Below are 21,405 nucleotides of genomic sequence, written 5' to 3' on the forward strand. Positions count from 1 at the left end.
ATGGCAATGCTGCCTGCAAGTCTGGGACATGACTTTCAGTGCCTTTTGGGGCGGGGTCTTCATGACAAAACCTGCACTAGCAGTTTGAGTGCCTTAGCTTCAGGCAATTTCTGTAATTGAAATTAATTAAAATATTTACTAGCTGCTGGGATCTGAAGCGTTTGTCTCTCCCTTTGTTACTGCTCATATGAAAGGGGATGCCTGATCTTTAATAAACTGCATGGTCTGCAGGAACTTCTGGCAGAACAGTGTTATTTTGGGGGACACAGATCAGCAGTCAAGGAGGTGAATTTTAGCAAGGAAGAGGACTCACCTGTCCCTGTTAGTGTTTTTGTGAGCATTAGAGCTTCTTAGAAAACGTGCTGAAAAATCAGAGGGCTGAATTCTGGGCGTGCTGCTACTGTCCAGGAGCTGCTCTGTGTATCTCTGGTGAGTGATCCAGTGCACATGGCTAAAGGGGTCTGATGTTGTTTGTTTGAGTGGTCATTATTAGGGAGACACCTTCTTTGCCCCCTCAGCAGATACCCAGTATGCAGTAGGGTTAAGGGGAGCTGCTGACAAGGCACTTCTGATCTGCAAGATGTTATTTATTTGCTAGTGCTAGATAAATACTCTTCTGAGGCTGTGGTGGATGTAGCATTTCCTTCTCCCTCTGCTGTCACTTCCACAAAATGTAGCCCGGAAGCAACACCTGAGTGATAAAATTCTTATCACTCCAAATGGCACTGACAGGAATGTGGGATTCCCAGTCCCACCAGGTAACAGGGCTGATGGAGGGAATCCTTTGGACTCCAGAAGGGTGACTAAAGGCCTAAAGGAGACTTTTCAAGCAGTCCCCACATGGTTTGGCCTATGTTCCTGACTCTGCACCCAGAGAACTTTTCATTTGTGAAAAGAATTAGATTCTTTTCCACTCCCTAGTGGAAGAATCAGTGAAAGTCCCTCTTCTACGACTGCAGCAAACAAATTTTCCTCCAGAAAAAGTTGTGTTTTGTGGGCCCAAAAGACACCTTTCAAAAGAGGTATTCTAGTATCTTTGTTCATGTCTCCTACTAGAGCATCAGATGAGCTCAGTGGGGCTTTCCTGGCAAGCTGGTAGAACCCATGCCCTTAAATGAGTAAATCAGCCTGATTCCACTTTTCTCCACTGCTTGTGAGCAGCACAGATGGTTCTGATTCAAGTAAATGCACCTCACGTGGCAATGCTTGCAGTGCTATGCATTACACTTGTGCCAGGACCCCAGAGTGGGTTCTGAAACGTGTTTTGGGTATTGAATCTCTGCACCTGAATTTAAGGCTGATAAAACAGTTGACAAAATTAAAAAAAAAATTGTTAGGGAGTTCAATTAAACCATTGTCTAGTAAATATTGTTAGGGGTAGCTGAAATGTTATTTCTCTTGGCTTTGGTTAGGACCAGTGTCTATCTCAGTCTGCTTTGAAACTAATTAAACTCAAACCTGCAAGGTGATGTGCAGTAATTAAGAAAAATAATTAATAAAATCAAGAAAAATCTGCTTGGGAACCAAAATGTGTGACTTGCTTAGTTGAAGGCAAAAAAAAATCTACAACTATCTGTCAGAATATATTTCTTTGTCTCAGAAGAAATGGAAACTAGGGAAATTGAGCAAAATGAACTTGAAAAGCTAGTTTCTGTATTAAATCAACACTAGTGTTCATTTGTTATCAAGTTAAGATATTTTATTTGGTAGCAAAGGAAAGCTAAGAATGTTTAAATGCTCCTTCACACAGGTCTCCCTTACCCTACCCAGCCTCTTATGCTTTTTTGTACTTGTTAGCAGCTTTGCTTAACAACTCCCTAGAGAAACAGGGAACAAAAGATTACACAGATGTTTTGTTAAAAAATAAAAAAAAGAAAAATATGAAACCACCAAATTTAAAAAGTGGGAGAATTATAAAATCTTATGTACTTTTCAAATCAATTTTTATGCAGCTGCTTTTAATCAAGCTTTGAAAATGTTTATCTACAGTAAACTTTTCCTGTACTTATAGCTATGTACAGCTATTGCCAGCCAAAAGAAAGGTCATGTTCATGTCCTAGTATCGTTCTAATTGCATGAAGTAAAGATTTGCTCTCCTTACCAATTTTTCTTTCTACTGAGTGCTGCAGCTTTCTTATGCTCAGTTGAAATAGTGTGTTTGTGAAGCTGTTCAGGCAGCAGAGTTCATGCCAGACTTGTGGGTTTCACCCAAGCTCATGTTAAGGCTTAAGTACTTTGGAAGTGACACACTGTTTACTTTTGATTTTTGTTCAGTCAAAATGTAAATAGGACAGTGATTTTGAGGGCAGTGATTTCAGAGAAAGTTATGTGTAGAGCTCTAAAACGTCAGCCAAGATCTCTTCTGATCCAAATGCTAAAGATCAGCAGAATTGACATACATTGTAATAATAATGTATGTGCTCTTCAAATGGCTTAGCTAATTAACACATAAAAGAAACTAGAAAATTTGTTACAGTATTCTATTTAAAATCCCTTACCATGTTTGTACATGGTGTCTGAGCGCTGTCTAGTCGTGGGCAGCTTTCAGAATGGTGTGAAATATCCTCTAAGGCTGAGCAAGACACTGATTAACTTGACTTGTTCTGTCACATTGGTTCTTGCTCACAAAAATCGAGCATGTTTATGAAAAGACTAGATTCAAGCTTATTTTTAAATATAGGCCTAAAACCTTCTTAACTTCTTACTGAACTGTACCTTAAGGGGAGTTAAGCATCTGATCACTTCATAGTTAAGATACAGAAATGATGACTCACTGCTGTGAGAAGTTGCTGGGCATTTGCTCGGCGGTGTTTTTTGTTCTCTGTTCCAGTATCCCAAAATACAGAGTGACATGATGTGTTTGGAGGTGCCCCGTGGCTGGCCCTGTGTCAAGCTGCAGTGCAGATGCCCTGTAGCTGTTGAGCAGGGATGGCTGCTGGCCTGGCAGGCTGGCCCGTGTCCCGTGGCACTAATTGCTTTCAGCACGCCTGAGCTGTGCCCTGCTGCTCTGCTGGCATCCAAGGGCTGTCCTTTGTTTCCTGTCCTGTATTGGCCTGCACTCCTTCTCCCATGTCACATTCCTATGTCCAACTATTGTGCAGCACAGCCTGATTTCTCATGCTGTACAAAGCATTCTTTTCAGATAGAGGAGAACAGCTAGAATTGAATTAAAAGTCTGACCCTGAGCTCTCAGAAGGACAGGGTTACACGTGTCTACCAAATGCTCTTCTGAAGGAGCTTTGACCTATGCTGCACTCTCTCTCTATTTAGATCTAAGCATTCCTGTCTTTGCAAAACCTGAAAATCCTTTTCAGTGTCCTCCTTCAAAGGAAGAGCCCATGTCTGTGCTCTCTTCATTGCTGTAGACTTTCTATCTGTACTGCCTCAGTTTAGGCTCTGGATCCGGGGGCATGTTAGAGCAGCCTGGGCTGGAATGAACTGTGGTTTGAAAATTCCCATCAGTGTGTGGAAAGATGGACAGGCAGATACCTGCCCTCCCTGTTATTTCACTATTGTTTTGCCTAATTGTCTTCCTGCTCCATGTGCTTGACAGCCTAATCTCTTCTCCAGTGCTCAGCTCTGGAACAGTTTCATCCCCATAATTCCCTGGTAGGGCATGGGATCATAAGAAACCCCAAGGACCGGGTGTGTGCAGGGGTCCTGGCAGAGGGGTGCTGGAGGGCATCGCTGCAGGTCCTCACAGGGTTTCTGCCCAAGAGTTGCCAGTAATGGATGACCAGCAGGCAGAGTAGTCTGGGTTGATGGCTGTTGTGTCAGGGAGCTTCTTTTTTGCCCAGGCCACCAGGACTGCACTTCTGCTTTTGGAAATGCCTGGTGTAAGCAATCACTCTCTCTTTCACTAATCATACCAGTGTATTTATAAAAGTTTTCCTCTTCATACTTTGTCCTTTGAAATCTGGAGGCAAGACCCAGCAATGGTTCTTCAGGCTGCCTTCTCTTTCAAATCCTGAGCAGGGGTTTCCTCTCAGCATTCTCAATCCATATGTCCCAAATTACTTTCCTGCAAACTGCTGCTGCTGTGAATGATACTTCTGCATTACCTTCCTGTGGTGTTGATTCCTTGTTTTCACAGTAGCATTTCAGCTTTTAATTCAAGGAGGACACCCTTACATGAAATGTGCAATGTCATAGAAAGTGTTGTCCATGTTGCTTCAACTGCCTTGCTGCTTTTGGTTTATCTGGGTCATGACTGTTGCATTGCTTCTAAACTGTGGCCAAAGTAAATGACTGGTTTTTTTTTGTTTTGTCTTCAGTTGTGAACTTTTAAAAGTCGTTCTTCCAGCAGCACATGAACAATAATATTAATTTGTGTTGTTTAATTCAACTGCTGCATTGAAAGGATGACATTGGTTTTGGTTTTAATTCCTTTGGCCTATATTTCTTAAGATGCCTGTTACATGGAAGAAGAGCTAAGGACATTTCTTGGAGTGGCATTTCCAGGTATTAAAATAGTTTGTTCTCTGTTGTGTATGGCTATACATCCGACAGAAAACTTGTGAATGATGGTGGGCCACTTAGAATCCCAGCATTGAAAATATTGCAGACAAAATAAAGTACCAAACTGCCTCACTCCTGTGCCTTCCCCAGCTTCTCTGTTATACTCAGCTGATGCTGGAGCTTCTCCTCTGCCCGAGGAAGGGAATGAGCCCTGAGCTGGGGCACGTTGCCTTTCCTAGCAGCAGGTCACAGTGTTCCACTGGAGCTCCTCTGTGCCAGGCTAAGGGACACACATCCCCCTGGCACTGTGAGGCAGCACTGCTGCACTGCTCATGCTGTGTGTACTGAGCACAGGCCAACTAGAATAAAGTGTGTTTGCACACTGCCTGGCCTTGCAGTGCAGGGGGCTGGGTCACGTGTTGATGACAGAGACAGAATGGAAAATGTTCTTAAAAAGGGGAGAAAGGGTAGTGAATGAGGGCAGCAGGGAAATGACACCCAGGAGAAGCTGGGAGAGGTGGGAAGAGGTCACTGCATTGGACAGTGTGGGCAGCAAACATGAGGGGAGGTGCAGGAGATGGCAGTGGGTGTGGGCCAAGCCACTGGCCTTAGGCATTGTCCATGTACCATGTCCTTCCAATACAAGAGGAGTTTGGATTCTGTGACATCCCACAGCACAGAAGAGAGATGCCTGTTTTCATTCCCATGGCACCATGCTGAAATTGGCCATTCTGGCACCCCTCTTATCAGCAGGTTTAATTCCATAGCTTGGACTTCGTTCTTAGCACCAATATTCAGCACTGGATAACCTCACTGAAATACAGATGTGAGAGCAGGACCAAAAAGGATCCCAAAGCCTCTCCTTGCTCAAAGGCTGGCACAGCAGGCATCTAATTGTACATTGGTATGGCAAACTCTGTATGTGATAGCAGAGAGTAGGAACTTGGTGAGTGCTTCAGCTGGAAGCAGAAAACTGACATAAAGAATTTCTAAGCTAATTAAAAAAATGATCCATGAAGTTCAGATAGTGATAACTTACATCCCATCCTAAATATGCAAATTACTCAGAGGAGGTATTGATGGGCTGTTCTTTAGGACACCAGCTTGGTTAAACAGGATGCTCTTTGCAGCCCTTTTTGTGCAAAGGGCAGAGCTTTCTAATCATCTAGCCAAACATTTCTATATAATGGAACTGCTTTCCATTTCAAAGCAAAACTTGGGCTTATTTTGTGTTTTTCTTTTTCTGTTAGGGGAATTCCAGGCTTTTTTTAAACAAAAAGAGAAAACTGCTAAGGTGTGTTGGGTACTAGTTTGGTTTCACTCTTGGGAAGAGGAGTGAAAGGTTTTAAATGTTATTTTCCATGTGATTCTGTAATTAAATTCATTTAACATTATGAAGAGCTTGATATAGTCCATTTGGAGAAAATTCCAAAGTAGGTGTAGGTGGGGTTTTAAATGAATAGTCTGTTGTGTATTTGCCTTGATCTTTTCTTACTTCTTCCTTATTTTTTTTTTCTTTTAATCACTTTTATTGGCTCTTACCTGTTTTCATAATTCTCCTTGTGGAATTGGCTGAAGTGTTTATTAGTGTTTCATGACATAAATGTTTTAACTCATCTCTTTTCTGGGTGATTTAGGGCTCAATTAGCTATGTCAAAGAGGAAATGTCTGTTGGATGCTCTGTGATTCTGTCCATCAAGTCCAGGACTTCATGGCACATACAAATCCAGAATACATGTGGAAGGAGCTTGGGGCTTTTGGGTTAAACCCTGGTATTGGAAAAGTTGCTCCATCTGTCTAGGCTTAGTTTTGACCTCTCTGAAATGAAGATGATGATAGCACTCCAAGTGAAAGATTTTTTTCCCCAGTATTCATTTGGAAAGTGACCTTTATGCTTCCCAGTCTCCCTGGTGAGGGGGCACACTCCTTGCCCTGCAGCAGCCCAAGGAACTGTGTGGGACAGGAAGAAGTAGTTTGGAACTTTTCCAGTCCCTTCTACACAGACCACTATGAGCAGGTGTTTCCTTGTAAAAGGACAATATTAGGTACCATGCTGAACTGAAACACTGCCTGTGCTAGACATATTGGGATGACAGAACTCTATCCTATTTGAACATTTCCCCCCCTCATCTAAGGGAAAGAGGATTCTTTTTGAAAAATATCGTGAGATCTCAAAGTGAAAGGTGTGAGAGGGTATTGTTTGTCTTGTGGTGTTTGCTGGAAAAAAATTGAATGCAACAACAAATGGAATGAGAGGAAATGTGAAAACAATGGGAAGAGAAAAACTGCTTTTAGCCTTACAGAGTAGTCATTGATTCATGAAAGCACAAGGATAATTCCTCATTGTACAGCTTTCAGACAACAGCTGGAATATTCACTTTGAGTTACAGACTAGAAAAATGTTAATGAACTGACAGAAGCCAAAGAAAAGTCAGTAAAAAACCCCAGCATTTAGAGGACAAGACAAATAACTGTTAGGAAAAGGGAGGGAAAAGTAGTGGAATGGAGCATGAGCAAGGAAGACACACAGGTGTCAGAATTTAAAAGAAAGATAAACTCAGAGAAAAATCAATTGCTTTTGTAGCTCAAATTCAGAAAGAGGAATTCTGGGGCAAAAATAGAGTTGTAAGTTTGGGGTTTTTTCCCTAAAAAGATTTTTTTGAAAATCTGTTGTTTTAATTTTATCTGGTTTATTCTGAGGAATGATGTAGATAATGTGGAAAAAGAGATTCTGTCTAGAAATGCTAAACAATGCATTTGAATATGCTGTACAGATGAAAGGTTTCTCAGTATCTTTCAGGCCTTCAGGTTTCATGTGGCACAATCACCTGAGTAGTGTGTAATCTTGGAATGTTACTAATTTTGAGGACAGCTCTTATCTTTTTTATGCATTTGAATTCTGCAAAGAAAACCTAACTCCCAATTATAAAAAAGTGCTTTTTGCTAGGTTTAATATTTGCCTTTTATGAGATTATTATATATTCTGACTTTCAAAATTAAATTCTTGATGAAAGAAATGATGTATAGGACCTTGCATGGAAAAAATGTGGTAAAGGATAATATTTTGCATTTGTGCCAAAAGATTAGAGTAATTTGAAAGCAGGTCTGTGCCAGTACTTAGATGTATAACTTATTTCAGAGAGAAATAACAAGGAAGGGGACTTAGTCAGGGTCAGATGGCTTCAGTGAAAAAACGAAGCTTTTTGCTTTACTGAAGCCCTCTAAATAAAGGCTTTTTTCCTGGTTATAGAAATGGGGACTGGATCAATGTTGTGCTTGTGAATTGCATAAACTTTAGTCTTTATTTCGTAAACTTTTCACCTGTTTTGGATTCCATTGAAGAAACTAGAACGGTGCTTGCTCGAAACAGCTCAAGTGCCTTTGCTGCTGAGCCCAGCTTGATGTTCTGCAACTCTCTGTGAATATTAACTGGTGCAGCCCTGTGGGTGCTCCCTTTTGGGGGGGCTCTGAGGCTGCTGGGGGTGCACACAGCTCTTGCATGCTGTATTTGGCAGAGCTTGGGTCCATCCCCTGTGTCCTGCCAAGAGCAGCTGCTCTGTTTGCTCCTGTTGCTCCAGGGCCATGGAAGCTGGGTAATGTCTCCAGGAGGAAGCACAAAGGGGTTGTTAGAGCCCTGTGCTGCCTTTTTTCCTTGCTTCCATTCAAAGCTCTTGCTCACTGAGTAGGAAAGAGTACAGGGTGTGGGAGGGAAAGCGATTGTGACAGGCACTTTGCTGTTCCTGACCGTATTGCTAAAAGCACGGGAAGTGGAGACACACTACAGGGTTGTGCAACAGGGGTTTTTAATGCAGAGCACCAAAATTCACTCATGAGACCCCAAAGGAATTGTGAACAACCCATAAGAATGCAGCTAGGAATGGCAGTCCTAGGAATGGTACTTTAACCATTGGCCATTCTCTTTTGTTGATTAGTACTCTCCATTGTTTTTATGCATATGGGTATTATTGTGAGACAATATTTAAGCTGCACTGTAGCTGTGCACTGGATGCTACCATATTGAGAATTACTAATCCCTTTGAAGTCCTAATAACCTGCTTGCTACATATGCTCAAAATGTTTCCTACCCATGCATAGATTAGTTTGGAATTAGTCTTGTTTATGAATTCAGTTGTTACTTAGTTGCTCACACATAATCCTTTTAATTTCCCCAGTATATTATCATTCATTGTCTTCCAGTGCAAACCCCTCTTGATTCCCTTGCCTTTTCCCCAGTGGTTCACTGGAATGTTTCCTGTCATGGCTTGGCCAAGGGCATTTCTGAGGTGTGGAACCTAGATACAAAGCTAGGCTGAGCAAAACAGTTTGAAAAAGTTACCAGCTAGCCAAAGAGAGAGATGGCCATGGATTGCAGTAGATCTTACATCTGAGGTTACTTCAGACTGGTTCCTACCCTGCATTTCACAGTTGAATCCAACAGTAGAAGAAAAGAAGCGACACTACTACCTGCAATCCTGGGCTCTGAAACTGCTGATTATGTGGCACTGATGATTTGTGCTGGGGTAAGAGCCAGCTGGCCATGTGCATGTGGCTTTAGATTGCTTTTGAATAAATAGCACTTAGTATGGCTCAGCTTGATATGAACAGGAAGTGCCAGGCAGGGGAACTGTCACTCCAGAACATGAGTCAGAAGATGAAATTAAGGGCTGACACAGATGCATTTATTTCAGTGCCTTCATATTTGGCATCTCTGCCCAGGCAAACGATCTGATAACAGCTCCCCTCACCTACCTTGGATCCATGGGAAAAGAGCCAGTGTTGTCATGAGTAACATATAGAAGACATAGGTGAATGTCTAGCTCAAAAGAATGTTTCCATGCATTTCATAGACTGGTGTAGGCTGGCTTTAGTCATGTTTTTTAGTGCTTGCAACTGCTCTGTCCACACCTCCTCAGTGAGTGCCACAAGCTCCTTTCCTCATCTTTTCATTGGCAAACTCGCCCCCCTTTTGCCTCGTGTAAATTGTGAGCCATGAGAAGAGCCTTGCCTTTGACTGAGCCCTCACAGAGATGATGGCTTCAAGACTTTTTTATTGGGATAAGTCCACAATTCAAGACTCCTCATATTTCTAAACACTAAGAACGTAACTTCTTTGGGAGAATTGGGTTCTGTTATGGTTAAGTAACTGCCCAGGCAGATCACTGTGATTTTTAATTACACTTGGGGATGATACATAGAGACCTAAATGCAAGAGAGGGTCACAAGTAGTAATTTGGTGTCTTCTATCCAATCAAGTTTTGTTCAGTATCATTTGTTCAGATTTGGGATCTTTCTTTTTTTTCCGTTGACCATTTATTAACTGTGCCACAGAAACGTTCAATGTCCTTTGTTGTAATTGTTGGCCCATTTCTGCATAAAATTTTTTCTGAGTCACATCCCAAACCATACAGACTCCTTTCATTGCCATGACAACAGCAAGGCATGCCAATGTTAGCAAAGTCTGCTGGAAAAAGAGAAGTCAGTAAAATCAAAACACAGTTAATTGAGGTATTTAATATATAAATTCCCATTTTCTGTAATGATCCATTGTGGAAAAATAGTTAAGAATAAGCCCTAGATAAATAGCATAGCCTCATGCTGGATGTTGGGTCTTGTCCTAGGCACTGCATTATAAAAAAAGATCTTACAAAAATAGTGAGAGTGGAATTGCTCATAGACCTGGTGAAATGTTTGGATCAGAAGAAGAAGAAGAGTTAAATGTGGTTACTAAAAAAGTAAAGAATAATTATTAACAGTCAGAAAAATGTTTGATGTTAAATTGTGTGTTGTTCTGTCACTATACCTATCTTTTAATTGCTTAATATTAAAAGTACATTTGATGGGATTACGTAGCAGTACATTTTAAACTAATAAATAATGCAGTAACTCATGCAGAGTAATAGGGAATCATTGATGTAAAACAGGTCTTGTAGAGCTAAATGCTGGAAGAAATCTGCCTTAGTCCAAGTGAAGCTGGGAAGGAGGAAGACTGTGGGTGGGACTTGGGAGGTCTGCATCATGAAGGATTATTTCTGTTTTAAAGAAGAGGTGAGAGCACAGAGATAACAGAGATACTATCCACAGCCTCCTTTCTCTTGAACCTCCATGGTCAGTCATATGGGCTTTCTCTTGGCCTCCCTCTATGCTTTGAAGGTAAACTATTTTGGAAATAGAAATGGAGGATGAATGTCCTGCAGACAGGGACATTAGGGGCTGAACTCTTGAGATTTGTAGTTTTGAATTCTTCTGCTTCTGCTTGCTGTGAAGGAGGGGGAGAGGATGAATGATGTTGCCTACTGAAAGGCTGTGATTCAGGTATTCCTGGCCTATGTCTAGGGGTGTCCCATAAAACTCTTCTCAACTGTTTTTGTTACATTCACCCTGTTAATATATAGCTGCAGTGGCTGGAGGGCTCATCTTTCCTCTGGTATGTCCTCAGGGTACCCAAATGAGTTTCAGGAGCCTCTGCAATTTCCACAGGACGCAAGTGTTATGTTTTCATTTAATGATAATTGACTCTCAGATGAGGTGGCTGAATGGTGGTGACAGCCATTAGTAGCATCAGAGCAAATGTAGACTTGTTCCCCTTATTTATGTCCTTATTTTCACACCTACTGGAGCTGCTGTAGGCTAGAATGCTGTTTGCTTTGTCTGGGCTCTCAGTAATTCTGCCAATGCTTGCCTGCTTAGTACAGAGTGATGCACTAGACCTCCTCATCCTGCATCACTTGCCATGCTAGGTTTTATTCCCGTTTGGAAGCTCCTGAGTCCGGCTGGCTGTAGATGCAGACAGTAGCTCAGGCACTGGGGGTCTAGCTCTGAAGGAGAAACTATGGAAGTCACTTGACTTACCAAAGATTGTAGTTAATATTAAATATTAACAGTTGCTATCTAATAAACAAGCTTCATGTGAGAATTCACAAAGATGCTATTCATAGCAATAGCTATTCACAGCATTGCAATAGCAATGCTCCTCCAGTGTAACTTCAATTCTGAGATCAGGGAGCCTGTGGAAACAGCCCCTGCACCTGCCTGCAGGCAAATGGCAAGGGGAGAGCCCTTGACACTGCAGAGTGAGTGATGGGCTGGGTGAAGACTTGACAAACAAAACAGAAAACCTTGCAGTTTTGTGAACTTAATATTTAAGTGTACGTAACTTAAAAGCATTAGGCATTTGTGAATCTAAGAAGTTCCTTGAGAATTATACAATGCTTGGCTGCAGGTGGAGCCTTCAAGCCATAAAAGCTGCAGTTAATGATAAGATTTTGTCTTCATGTTGTGATTAATGTGTGTGGGTGTGGGGCATGTGGACATGGAGAAGAGCACATACTGCTGAGTGTGTCTGTTTGTTATTCTTTCTCTTCTGTGGAATGGCAGATCCGCTGGACGTGTCTGCACTGAATGTGTTTTCATGCATCTGTTGATTTTTTTAAAGTTTATTTCTTATACAGCATCCTTTAGCTGACATATTTGAAATAGTTAAGGAATGCTGTAAAATGTTTGTATAGTTTGCCCCTATTTTGATGGTATTTGTTAGCATAGGTGGTCTCATCAACACAGAAGGTGCTCATTCACAGCAGAGTTTGACTATGATTTTAGACAAAAGACTAACTGGTGTAGTTAGAGGTACAAAACAAAACTAAAAAAATTACAACTTATTGAACAGAAATGGCTTGTCTTGACCGTTATTCTCTGGGTTGATATTACGTGGGTAAATTGCCAACAGAGACTTTTTTCTTAGTCTGTGATTTTTAGCTTGGTTGGGTCAGACTTTTCAAAGCAAGGCATTCGAGTTTTATTCTGATGCAAAACAGCTGTGCATCCCTGAGTTGCCTTGTAGGGGACAGAATGAAAAGCCATCAATACCTGGGATGTGTTTCCAAAGTGGTCAGTGACATTTAGTCCACTTTTGGTTGGAACTTGTGTCATGAAATGCAACAGTCCCTCCAGGGAGCTGAGCTCTGCCATTGGGACCTCCCCTAACACTTGATAACTCAGAATAAAGCATTAATGAGGAGAATCCAGGAAAGCCAGGCTATAGGACAAGAACACAAGGATGGGATCACTGATCCACTGGCACTGTGTCTGAACCAGCCATCAGCCCTGTGCCTTGGGAAGGAAAGGCAGGAGCAAGCACAGAGGAAAGTGTCCCCAAATATTGTAGGGCTCTCTGTGGGCTGGGGCATTTTCAGCCAGAGGAGATGTCTTTGGTAAACTGATGGGTTTTTTTTCTTTCCTGTATTTTTCCAGTCTCTTTTTGAGTCCAGGTAAACTTCTACTACATTTTGTCCTGCATCAAGGTGTTCTATAGCTTAATTATATGTGAATGAAGAAATAGTAATTCTTTTCCTTGTTCTGAATTTTTCATCTACTAGTTCCTCTTGTTACCTTCTAGCTCTTCCACTTGAAGAGCATAAACAATTATTCCCTGTTCATCTATTTCACCTCACTAATCTTTGTAAGCTTCCATTGTATTCCTGACTTAGGCTGTACTCAAATGTCTGCAGTCCCTTCTTGCAGAGTTTTCCTCTTGCTTCTTGTCAGTTTTCCCATTTACTGAGTCTATGAATGTCTACTGATTCAGTCATGACATCCCTAATGTTGTATGGACTGTACCAGTTCATGTGGGTATAACTGAGATTTCTCACTATGCTGTTTATTGCCGCTGTGGCCTCACTCATCCTGGTGTGCTGTCATTGCTGCCACCATCTAAGCCTGTGACAGTGTTCACCGCATCCTTTATCCTTCTTCAGACTTGGCATTTCATTCCTCAGCGACAGTTTTACTATTTGCTGTTATGTTGTTCATTTTGTTTGAGGAAACACTTTAATATACTCCTGCTTGTCCTCTAATGTGATTCGTTCTCCCTTTCCGCACTTTTTGTCCCTGCATACGGCATCCATTTCTCTTCACTGAATGTCCAACACATCAATTCCATCAGGATCCCGGCCTAAACGAGGTGCTTCGTTTCCCTGACCCGCTTCTTTGGTCGTTTTTATGAGAAAGCATTAGTCTGCTCTTCCTCACGCTCGCAGAAGACCAATAAACCCCACAGTGTGGGCACTGTCTGCATTCCCAGTGCCCGCAGCGCTTCCCTTTAGCCGGGCCGAGCCGCTCCCGCCGCACGTTCCGCCGCCGCTCCGGCCTCGGGGGCGCGCCGCGCGTGCCCGCGCACGGGAGGCGGCGGAGGCGGGGAGCGGCCGACGCTCTCGCGAGAGCCGCGCGGTAGCCCCGCGAGATCGGCGGCTCCCCGCCCGCGTCATGTTTTCCCTGTGACAATTCGGGCCGGGAGGACGCGGCTCCCGGCGGGATCTCCGCGCTCCGCTCTCCGCGCCCCGCCGGTCCCTCCCGCGGGGCTCCCGGGCCGAGCGCCGCCGCCTCCCCCCGCTGCTGCCTGGTGAGCGCGCGGCCGCGTGGGGCTGAGAAGCGCGGGCAGGGGCGGGAGGCCTGGGCGAGCCCAGGGCCGGGATGGCTCTCCCCGCGCCCTCCCCGCCCGACAACACCGCGGGGCCGCAGCTGCAGCCGCGGCCGCGGGGAGCGGGGGAAGGCGCGGGCGGCCGTGAGGAAAAGGGGAGGCAGGTGGGGCCGGTCAGGTGTCACTGCCCTGTTGCTGAGGGTGGGACAAGGAAGGGCGTCCTCCGGCAGCTCTTCTTCCTTCGTGGAGGATTTTGTGCCTTTTCAAAGCGGTATAAACTGTGCGAATTCTGCACTGTGCTTCGACTGAGGTCCTCGGAGCCTGTGCTTTTTTCCCTATGAACCTCATGAATGCTGTTGTAGTGTGGCCGTGCATTTTCCTCTAAATGTTAAATGCATCTCTGAGTACGTGCATCCCAGGTGGACCCGGCAGGTGTCACAAAATTCAGTCTGAAATTTGTCATGTTTGCCTTCATCAGCTGTGTGCATGACTGTAGGTAGGTGTTCCTTGTGTCTCCAGACCTGTCATCTGAATTGCACCGTCTTCCCGTGGCGTGTTTGTTGGGTCTTGCTTGCAATACTGAAAGATTATATGTATACTTTCACTTAGAGATGATTTCTTTTGTATTTCAAACTGAGGTCCTAGCAGGTGTTTTGTTGTTTTGTTTTGAGTTTGGTTTTTTTAAACTCCATATGGTTAATTTCATTGGTATGTTGCTGTACACAAGCTGCTTTTCATGTTTTTTAAAGGGCAGAGTCCTATTGTTATGCCCTCTCCCTTTCACAGTATATAGGAGAGGTTTAGTGCAGTTGAAACATTTTAATTTCTGTTGCCACATATCTAAACTGATTGATTCCTCATGAGTGGTGTAATTTCTTTAGCTGGAACTGTGTGCTCTATATACATGCAAACACATCCTGTATGTGTCTGTATATGTACATGTGTATATTGTCTTACGAGGTTGATCAGATTTGTAGTTTAGAAGAGTGTTCTATGCTGGTATTTCATAACAAAGCCTCAGTTTACATGTGCTGAATTTAATGCTCCTTGTTAGAGACCCCATGTATACTATGTCTGCTCTATTGGGATATGGGACTGTGGAGGCCTTTGATCTGAGGGTTAAGTCTCACATAGTTTTGGGGAAAATTATAATAGATATTTAATGTGGAAAGGTAGACTGTGTACCTGCTCAGTCTACTACTACTTTGCCACTCTGAGAGGAATCTGTTTTTTGTGTGAAAGATTAAAAGCTGTACAACGTTGTGCTACAGGACAGAGTGGCATTGCCCGTCTCCTGTAGCCTTGTACCTTGTGGAATTTGTTAGGTGGCTGTATCACAGTGGTTGTGTTTTAAAATGAAACATCTTTAAAGCTTTTTGTCTCTGAGTGCAAACCTGTAGTGAGGTTTTCCTCTGTGCTCCTGTGGTCTTATTTAAATATGTCATGGATATTTTGTTCTTTGAACATTAGGTCTAGACTAGTTTATGGGGTTGGAAGTGTGTAAGTTGAAGGGGAAGTGGGAGTCTTGAAATTTTTTTTGGAAACTGTGTAAAGGAGGCGTTTATCTAATTGTTATTAAGCAAAGCGATGTCAAGTCTTTGACTTATTTTTGCCAAGAGACTGCTTGGCATAGTAAGAATATAACACAGTATTTTTTTTTTGTTAATTTAATCTGTAAACTGAAAAATAGTTTAACAGTGAAAACTTGTTCTGCTGTTTCAGAACTGAATTAAATAGTTAGTAGTTGATTAAAGATCTTTGTTGGGTTTTGCCTTTAGTTTACCAATCTGAGGTAGCCATGAAGTTTATTTTTCAAAGAAAACAGTACAGGGGTGCTCTGCAGAAGCATATGAATATTTAAATTTATTAATAATATTAATATTTTAAATGATCAGTAATGACTGGAGTAGGACCATTTTAAGCATGGGGAAGCTACATATGAAATTGGCAGTAATATTTGTGTTTGGTAAAATTGTGTATGTTTAAGACGTTAAGACACATGTAGTATTCCAATTTTTCTTTCTGTTTTTAGTGTTATTATTCTTGTAATACTCATGGGGTAGAGATGCACTCATTCCCATTTTAAAAGTAAGTAATGGAGACAGAAATGATATGTATTTTAGGTAGGCTTGGTGGAGCAGGTCATAGGTTATCAGGAAGTCATTAGCCTTTCAAAGCAATGGCCTTAGATCCTGTACAGATACTTAATCCTCCTCTGTTCATGGAACTTGAAAGATTTTTTTATCTTGCACTGGTGTGTTTTAGTTCAAAGCAGGATGCAATTCTCTCTGGCTGATTTTTCCTCCCTGCTGTCAAAGTCGTGGGCAGTGAATGGTGAGCACTGTGCTGGTTGTGTTTGCTGTGATTGGCTCTCAGAAGTACTCAAACTCTAAATTGCTGCCACGGTTTCTTTTTGTCTGTTTCCCTTGCACTGACTTACAGTCAAGTGGAACATTCAAATCTAGTAGGTGTTAGCTCTTTAAAACATCTGAAGTAGCCCTCAGAAATCGAAGCTCTCTTGTCCCAGGGCTGCTTGAAATAAGTGCTGGTGTGCTGCAGCTGCTTGCTGTGCATTCGAGTCATTCAGAGCAACCCTTGTAAATTGTTAATATGAAAAAAGGAAACAAAGCCAGTCTGGAGCCCAGTGGCTACAGGATCTGCCCATCAACAGCAGGTGTAACTGTGACCTTGGAACTGGCCAGGTATATTCCCTGGCCTCTTGTGATTGACCTGATGTCAGCTATTTGGGAGAATGTTCAGGTGGCTCAAGCAATCATCTTCTCTGCTGGAAGTTGGAATTAATTTGCTGCTTTAGGAAGAGCCTGCAGTTTGAGTCCTTACTAGTAACAATTTTTTCATTTGCTATCAGGACTAGATAATTCTGAAATTTCATCCTCAAAACATTTCCTTACAAATGCGTGAATTCACACAACAGAAGTTTCTTTTTCAAGTAGTTCTAATAGGAGTTCTCTGACTGAAGAAATGCAGATGTTAACAGGAAGTGTTAACACAAAGGTGCATCCACAACTTAGCTGGGCAGCCTGCTCCAGTGTCTCACCACCCTCATTGAGACGTTTCTTCTTTATATCCAATGTAAACCTACTCATATTCAATTGAAAACTTTAAAATTTAGAATTTCCTGTTGTCCTGTCACCTCAGGCCCTGGTAACAGGTATCTCTCCATTGCTCTTCTATGCCCCCTTTATACAGATATCTATATCTATAGATATAGATATATTGATCTATCTAAGGGCTGCAGTCCACCTTCTGCTTACATACAGCTAACCTGAAAGTTGAATGTGTTTGAATTTTGACTGTCTGTATTGCACTCTCCTGTCTGTTGCTGAGTTTTCAAGTCATGATTTCTAGTAAATACATATTTAAAATTTCTGTAGTTTTTGCAAGAAAATGTCTGTTCCTATGTGTTGTGGTTTTTGAAAATATTGTTACTACACTACACAGTAGAAGTACAAGTGATTGTACCTTTTGGGGAGAGTGGTAGTGCTAAAACCTCACCATAGTTTTCATCCCTTTTCCAATGAAGGATCAGGCACCTTTCTTTGCTCAAATTGTTGGGATGTTTTGGTGCATAGGGAATTTCTGCTTCTCAGTTCCTCTTCACTAACTGCTTTTGATGATTGTGTATGTGGAGCACCTTGCATTCTCAGCTTTTGTTTCAGTAACCTTAAAGCATCTGAAGAAGTAATGGATTAAATTGATTTTTCTAAGTTTATCTGCTGAACAATAATGATCGTTTTTATTTCTTCTCTGCTTGGGTAGATTTTGTACAGCCCCTGGGGGTTTACATTGAGAAGCCATGATAAGGTTTTTGTATCACTTTCCTTTTAAACACTAAAGCCAAAAGGGCAAATAGCTTTAATTTCATATTAACTTAAAAGTAATTTCGTCTTCCTTTAGTCTGTCTCCAAAAAGATTTTTGGAGTAACCAGTTGTGACTAGCTGAAAGCATAGGGTTATATTGGTTTCAGTACTATCCCTGAGAATGAATAAATAAATAATCCCACAGGAACCTAAATCATGTAGGAAGACGAAAAGTGGAAGAATATCAAGTAGAACCTTACCATGGCTTACTTCACAAATATAAGGTTAGATGGAATTCAGTATCTGCAAAGAAAAGTAGATGGTTGTTTGCATAATTAATCTTACTCTGAATGATTATGTCATTCATTTAGTTTTCATATGCTGAGCAGGAGGCTGATAGAAGGAGGAAAGTACTGGCCCTTGTGCTCAGTGGAGACAGATGTTCACATGAATTGATGCTGGTGTGTGTTTCACTGTAATGTTTCAGTAGGGAAGGACAATCTGCTGTAGCTGCTGTTCTTGGCTTGCTTTCTCTGGGTTAGTTCCTTTTGTTCCTTGCTTCCCAGTCCAGATTTGTAGGAGACCACAACTTATTTTTTCTCTGCTGTTTTACAGTCCATCTCCTGTTATTAGCACTGCTGCCTTTTTTATTTTTTTGCTGCTTCTGAGGACATTTTTGGCTTTCAATTCTGTGTGAACTTGTAGTAATTTCTCTGCAGTGCAAACACTTTCTAATTTATCTTTTTCTTTTTTTCTGTTCTGTGACTGTTTTGGATAGATTCCATTCACCTTGCATCTCTCATGACAGTGTGTCCAGACTACATGGACAGGCCAAAAAGAGCATTTGAAGATTCCTGCCTTGTACAGTGATCTGCAGTGCTTTTTGGCACTAGTGGAATAGTGAACAGATAACTCTTCTAGCCAGCATTATGTCCTGCTGGTTTCAACTGTCACAGTGTCCCCTTGCTGTAAGCCAAATGAAACGTCTCGTGGGTTTTACAGTTCTGTACATTTCATATTTTTGGTATGTGACAAGGCAGGATTTTAATTACTTTTATATATTCTTGGTTTCTAAATCACCTTTCCAGTAAAAGGCTCTAAATGTTGTTTGGAGCTCTGATACCTGCTGCTAAATCCTGTATATACAGTCCCTTATTTAGGAAAAAAGGGAAGCTTTCATTGTAAACTTCTAATAAGGATTGCAAAAATTGCTGCACTCCAGCAGCTGGCAGCACGTGAAGCAAGATTCTTACTGGGACTTGGTGGCTTCTTTGTAAGAGGTATGAAAGACTGAAATGATAAAAACTTAGGGTAATCTGTCATTTTATGGAACATCAGGAACTGTTAGGAGTGGAACTTGGCAAAACCAGAGAACAGGCCTTCTGCTGCACAAAACCAAGGTACAGCCATATCTTGAATTGCACATTCAGCTCTGGAGTTGTACAGGTTAGGAATTTGACAGAATATTGAGGAAATAATTTAATAGTCTTGGATGCAGACTAAAGACTTTGGTTTACTGGTAAGAACGTTACATGTATTTGAATGAAAAAATAATTTGAAAGGGTTCTAAGTGTTTATGCTAAGAAACTGAAATGTTGAAACTTTGAAGAGATTCCACTTGTATAATGCAGCTGTAATACTGTCATCACAGTGAGGCAGTAAATAGAAACATATTATATTAGGTTTTCTGTCATATTTTAAGCAAATCAGCTTTTCCAGAGCTGTGATTGGCAATGAACTCAGAACTTCTACTTTATCAAAACTTATCTAAAATAACATCCCAGAATAAGTTCTTCAGTAGTCGGTGTCACTTGCAGTGAATGAATTGATTTATATTTTTAATGAGCTCCTAGAATTATCTGATCATTCTGACTGTGAAATCTTTCCTGAGTTTTGTGTGAGCCACAAAATGCTTGGTATTTCTGACCCATCACAGAAGTTAATTTCTCCCTGTTGCAAACAAAGCTTTAACTACTTGTAGCAGCATCAAGAGCTGTAGTGTGATCTGGCTGCCATCTGCTTAAATACTAAATTTTCTACTCCTTTTTAGAAACCACGCAGGTGCCATCAGGCTGAAGGGACCTTGAGCACAGGAGGTGCTCCAGGAGTCCCTCAGGTTGAAAATAACAAATGGAACTGGCAGGCTCCAGGAAGCTCATTGTCATGAACACACAGTGAGGAGCTCTCTGTGTGTGTGGTACAACATCGCAGGCAAGCAGCGAACAGAATTCACTTTCACAACCAGATCTTTAGATTTCATTTTGGTGTTTCCTGCCTGTGATTTGGCTGTGTAGACAGACTTCTTGTGTTGCAAGCTTTTGTAATTAGGTTCCCATAAAATAAATGTAGTCACCTTCTGACGAAGGTTGCTGAAATTGCTGATTGTAGAGAGGGAGAGAGTGAATGCTTGTGAGGTTTATTTTTCCTCTGAGAAAACTTTTTATTTTTAGGATATCGAATATTTACAGCTTGATAGGTGCAGTTTTTCGAGAGCTTTGCAGAAAATAAAGCTTTCAGCTACTTTTGTAGGAGTTCTAAGAGCCTGAGCACTTGGCTTCTGTCAGAATAATTTTGTGTGTGCTTGGTTTCTGCTGCAGTCAGGCTAAGTTAAAGAAAACTGTGGTAGTAAATTCTGTCCTTGTTATATCTTCAGTGTGTGTGCTAGTGTCACTGATTTAAAAAAATTGATTTTCTTCATACTAATTGAAGATACTGGACATAATTTTAAGCAATTTATATTTTTGAAAATCTCCATGGACTGTGAGTAGTTCTGCCTACCTTAAACACTATGTTAAAATACATCCCCCTTGTTTGCTGTGTTCATTTGACAACACTTCATGTAACATGAATTTTGCTTTTTATCCCTGTATTACAATGTTTACTTCTTTGGACCTTGTACAGGGAGGGAAGCACAAAGCTGTAAAATAACAATTAATCAGGAAGATTTAGGTTTGTTCAAGCAATGGGAAATCACTGTGCTTCAAGATTTACCTACATTTCTGAGCTGATTGTTCATATTTTCCTTTTCACAGCCTGAACAGCAGTTGCACCTTCTTCCTCCTTATCTATGGACTTGTATTATTCTTGCTGAATACCAGTGATCACCTGCATTTGGCAGTGAGGTGGAGCCAATCTGTTGGAGGCAATGATCTTTGGGGGGGGAAGGGCCCTAAATCAGCTCCTCCCTTCCACATGTTTCGATGATTTTCTGTCTGCTGCTAAGCTGAGTGTGTGTGTGCACTGTGGACTTAAAAAGCAAAACATGTTTTGTGGGGAGACTACTCTTACACTCTCTAATCAAATCAACTAGATAATAGTTCTACTTTTTAAGGATCCTTTCTACAACTTTTCTTTAAATCAAAACATAAACCCTTTGTTTTTTTCTTGTCATGACTTTCACACTTACATGCTTCCTGCAGGCATTCAGTGTCACCGTTTTTGATTTGCCCTGAGCTGTTCCTGATCTCCTCCAAAGGAGCTGCAGTGTGATGTAGCCACACTGTACAGCTTCTGCCCAATCTCCACCTTCCTTTAAATTGTTCCAGCAATCTTTCTCTTAGATCTACACCCAGCAACTTCTGAGGAGCTTTTTTTAAATTCTAAGCATTTTTTAAAATCTAAACCCTAGAAGGGAGCTTCCTATTTACTTATATTAGGATAAATTTGTTGGGTGCATGGAGGTGGTTCTTGGGTGACATTCAAGTATCTCCCAT

The 21,405-nt window shown here is 41.6% G+C and overlaps 1 protein-coding gene across 1 annotated transcript in view; it reads left to right on the forward strand.

The window, feature by feature from the left end:
- The first annotated feature begins 13,753 nt into the window (after positions 1 to 13,753).
- Positions 13,754 to 21,405, forward strand: part of HERC1 (HECT and RLD domain containing E3 ubiquitin protein ligase family member 1) — an 83,289-nt gene continuing 75,637 nt past the window's right edge. Inside the window, 1 exon segment of the mRNA XM_036389449.2 lies at positions 13,754 to 13,852. The gene's annotated coding sequence lies outside the window, so the exon portion shown is untranslated.

Source organism: Molothrus ater, chromosome 13 (assembly GCF_012460135.2).
Source record: "Molothrus ater isolate BHLD 08-10-18 breed brown headed cowbird chromosome 13, BPBGC_Mater_1.1, whole genome shotgun sequence".
In the NCBI taxonomy this organism is placed as follows: Eukaryota; Metazoa; Chordata; class Aves; order Passeriformes; family Icteridae; genus Molothrus; species Molothrus ater.